The sequence below is a fragment of the Carlito syrichta genome, unplaced genomic scaffold (genome assembly GCF_000164805.1).
Source record: "Carlito syrichta isolate Samal-C Ts95f unplaced genomic scaffold, Tarsius_syrichta-2.0.1 Scaffold287779, whole genome shotgun sequence".
Taxonomy (NCBI): domain Eukaryota; kingdom Metazoa; phylum Chordata; class Mammalia; order Primates; family Tarsiidae; genus Carlito; species Carlito syrichta.
Window position 1 is genome coordinate 180,360 of NW_007231875.1, and position 4,708 is coordinate 185,067.

Genomic DNA, 4,708 nt, shown 5'->3' on the forward strand with positions numbered 1-4,708 from the left:
AGCCTCCCAAAGGCACGGGATTATAGGCTGAGCCACCGAGCCCGGCTCAATTTTTTGATTTATTGTACAGACAAGGTCTTGCCATGTTACCCAGGCTGGTCTCAATCCTCTCACCTCAGCCTCCCAAAACACTGGGAATATAGGCATGGGCCACCGTGCACAGCCTCTCTGTATTATTTCTTACAATTGTATGTAAGTCTACAATTATCTCAAAATAAAAAGTTTCATAGCTGGGCTCAGTGGCTCAGCCTGTAATCCCGCGCCTTGGGAGGCTGAGGTGAGTGAATTGCCTGAGCCCGCGGGTTCGAGACCCGCCTGGGCAACTTGGCGAGACATCATCTCTACAATAAATCAAAAAAAATTAGCTGGGCATAGTAGCGCACATCTGTAGTTCCGGCTACTTGGAAGGCTGAGGCGGAAGGATCGCCGGAGCCCAGCAGGTCGAGGCTGCAGTGGCTGGGAGTGGCCACTGCACTCCAGTCTGGGCGACAGAGTGAGACTCCAACTCAAAAAAAAAAAAAAAAAGTTTCATTTAAAAATTTAATCATACAAAATACTCAATTAAATCTAAAAGAAGGCCAAAGGGGCGGGGGGGGAATAAGCAAAGAACATATGGGAACAAAGAGAAAAAAAAAACAAGATTTAGATTTAAATCCAACTATATCAATACTTACATTAAGTGCAAATGGTCTAAGCATTCCAATTAAAAAGGAATAAATTATAAAACTGGATAGAAAAGAAAGACCCTACTATAGGTTGCCTACAAGACACTCACTTTAAACATAAAAACATGGAGTAATTAAAAGTAAAAAAGATGGAGAAAAACATGCAAATACTAATAGATAACTAAGTGGCTATATGAATATCATATAAGGTAGACTATTGAACAAGGACTATAATCAGGGATAAGAGAATCATCTCATAATGTAAAGGGATCAATTCAAGAAGACATATCATTTTTAACTGGGTATGTACCTAGATACAGAGTCTCAAAATACATTAAGTAAAAACTGATATAATTAAAAGAAAAAATAGATAAATCTATTAACTGATCATTGGAATTCAAATTTTTAAAAAATACTACTTACAAATAGCATTAAAACTGTTTTCTTTAAGCTAGAGTCAATTTAACAAAATGTATACAAGTCCTACCCTGAGAACTACAATACAGAGTGGAGTAAAATTAAAGCTCTGAATAAGTGAGAAATATACAATGTTCACAGATAACAAGACTCCATGTTTTTAAGATGTTGATTCCACTGAACTTGATTGAAATTAAATACATGGCTGGGCGTGGTGGCTCATGCCTATAATCCCACCACTTTGGGAAGCTGAAGCGAGAGATTGCCTGAGCACGGGTTCGAGACCAACCCGGGCAACATGGTGAGACCGCATCTCTACAATAAATCAAAAAATTAGCCGGGCATGGTAGTACGTGCCTATAGTTGCAGCTACTTGGTAGGCTGAGGTGGAAGGATCATCTGAGCCCAGCAGGTCGAGGCTGCGGCAGCTTTGAGCATGCCACTACACTCCAGTCTGAGCAACAGAGTGAAAACTAATTAACTCAAAAAATTAATTAGTTAATTAATTAATTACAACCTCAATGAAAATCTTAGCAGATTTTCTGGTAAAAATTGACCTAGAAAAATAACAAAGTTGAAGGACATACATTACCTATTTTCAAGATTTACCATAAAACTACTAAGATCAAAAGGGTGTAGTATCATCATAAGAATAGCCATATAGAGCAATAAAACAGAATAGAATCCAGAAATACACGTATACATATATAGTTCAGTTGATTTTTGACAAAGATGCCAAAGTGAATCAATAAGGAAAGGATTAGATATGGAGGGAAAAAAATAACAGCCTATACTTCATGTCATACACAATTAAGCCAAAATAAATAAAAAATGTAAATAATATCAGCTAATAATGTAAACTTCTAGAGAAATTATTGAATTAGGTAGAGATTTGTGACCTTGGGTTCTTACTACACAAAAAGCACAAATCATCTAAAGGGAAAATTTATAAATGGGACTCCTTAAAAGTAATAACTAACCTGGGTGCAGTGGCTCACACCTCTAATTCCAGTACTTGGGGAAGCAGAGGCAAGAGCCCAGAGGTGTTCAAGAGCAGCCTGGGCAACTTGGGGAGACCTCATCTTTACAATAAATAAAAAAATTAGCTGGGCATGGGCAGCGTGCTCCTGTGGTTTCAGCTATTTGGAAGGCAGAGGCAGAAGGAGTACCTGAGCCCAGCAGGTCAAGGCTGCAGTGTCCATTAGTGTATCACTGCACTCTAGCCTGGGCAACAAAGGGAGACTTAGACTCCAAAAAAAGGAAAAGAAAATTACAGGCCAGTTGTGGTGATTCACACCTGTAATTTTAGTGTTTAAATTTAGTTTAGTGTTTAGGTAGGAGGCTAAGCTAGGAGAATTGCTTAAGGTCAGGAGTTTGAGGCCAGAACATAGCAAGACCTCACCTCTACAAAAATCTAAACTTAGCCTGTAATTCCAGCTACTTGGGAGGCTGAGGTGGGAGGACTGCTTGAACCCAGGAAGTTGTGACTGTGGTGAGCCAGGATCATGCTACTGCACTCCAGCCTGAGCTACAGAGTAAGACTTTGACTCAAAAAAAAAAGAGAAATAACTAAAAGACATAAAAAGATGCTCAATGCTAAAAAATATTAGTCATTAAGGAAATGCAAACTGAAACTACAATGAAATGCCACTATAAAACCCACTAGCAGGCTAAAATGAAAAAGACTGATCATACTAACAACATGAATGAATCTCATAAGTATGCTAAGTGAAAAAAGCCAAACACAAAATATAACATACTATGTGACCATTTATATGAAATTCTACAAAAGACAAAACATTAATGAGAGAAAGCAAAGGAACAGTTACCAGTTTCCTGATCTATAAAGTGAGGGAGTCATCTTCATAAGTACCTCTTTACCTGTCACAGGATTGTTGCAAGGATTAAATGAGAATTAAATAAAATAAACTCTGTGGAGTACAGTGTCATGCACATAATTGTTCAATAATTGTTTGCTATATTTTAAAGTAATTGTTATTATTATTATTATTTTAGTTGGAGTCTCACTCTATCACCCAGACTGGAGTGCAGTGGCCGCTCCCTGCCACTGCAGCCTCAATCTGCTGGGCTCCAGCAATCCTTATGCCTCAGTCTTCCAAGTAGCTGGAACTACAGGTGCGCGCTACCATGCCCGGCTAATTTTTGATTTATTGTAGAGATGAGGTCTCGCCAAGTTGCCCAGGCAGGTCTCGAACCCACAAGCTCAGGCAATCCATTCACCTCAGCCTCCCAAGGTGCGGGATTACAGGCTGAGTCACCGAGCCCGGCTGTTATTATTTTTAAAAAGCCTATTAGGTCTCACCCATATCACGTTGTCTTCTTCCTAAAAACATTGCTGGACTTCATTTCTAGATTCCTTGCACTGAGAAGGACTGCACAACTAGTTCTCACCAATAGGATGTTGGTGAAAATAACATGTATGACCACTGAACAAGGATGTTAAGTGTGGAGTGACTTCTCCATGCTGTCTGTTTGCTGAAGGATGAAGAGGATCTTCATCCAGTGGAAGGCTCTAAGGCTCTAGAAGACAGTGGAACCACAACAAGACAGAAGTCTGGATCCTTGAGTGACTGCATGGAGCTGAGGTAACCCCATTGCACTAGACCATGAATAAGAAAAAAACAAACTTTTATTGAGTTAAGCCATGGAGAATTGGGTTTTTATTTTTGTTGTTGTTTCAACATTAGTCTGACTAATCATTCACACACACACACACACACACACACACACAGAGGATAGAGAAGGGTACTTCTCTATCCTTATCCTTCTTATTCTGAACAAAATTTCCCAAAAGCCCAGGTAGCTTCCCATCTTTCAGTTTCCATTTCTGACCCTATGCTTAAACCTCCATTTTTACTTCCTGTTATAATCCTGAGTCAAAAATCACCAATGAACCAAATCTTCACCAACAATTCAAGATTTTAAGTAGCACATCTTTGTCTCTAGGCAGTGAGGCACAATATAACGAAAACAACTTGGGTTTCCAAAGGCCTTGACTGAAATCTCTGCTCTTCAAATTGCTAGTCGTGTGACCTTGGCCACATGACGCCATCTCTTGGAGCCTCAGTATCACCATCTGTAAGATGAGGATGATAATGTCTTCTTCACAGGATTGTTATAAATATTAAACCACCCATCTCAGCCTCTGATACACACAAGTCTCTCAGTAGACCCAAAACTGCTTTCCTAAGGAATACCGAAGCTGACCAAGCTCTCTCCCAGGAGCCAGCCTGCCAAACAGAGGACTGTGAATGAGGAGAGCGATGCACTCTTGGCCACAGTAGAGATGACATGTACTTAGCACCTTTTCTGTACCCATGGAGACAAAACCACAGTCCTCTTATTGGAAATACTGGGCCAACCTCCTCTAAATCACACATTGACAATAAGACCACCAGTAGCAACAGTCTAACGCTAGCCAAAATCTATTTGGTTTATTATGCTGTGTACTCCCCAGAAGAAAGTCAAGATGCTAGAAGTACATTTAATTCTCACAATCATTTTATGAGGTACATATTCTACAGATAGCTGGGCTTGGTGGCTCAGTCGGTAATCCCGCGCCTTTGGGAGGCTGAGGTGAGTGGATTGCCTGAGCCCGCAGGTTC

At 40.1% G+C, this 4,708-nt stretch overlaps 1 pseudogene; it reads right to left on the reverse strand.

Annotated features, from left to right (window-relative positions):
- The window catches only part of LOC103255057, a 24,114-nt pseudogene that overhangs the window by 16,467 nt on the left and 2,939 nt on the right, over positions 1-4,708 (reverse strand).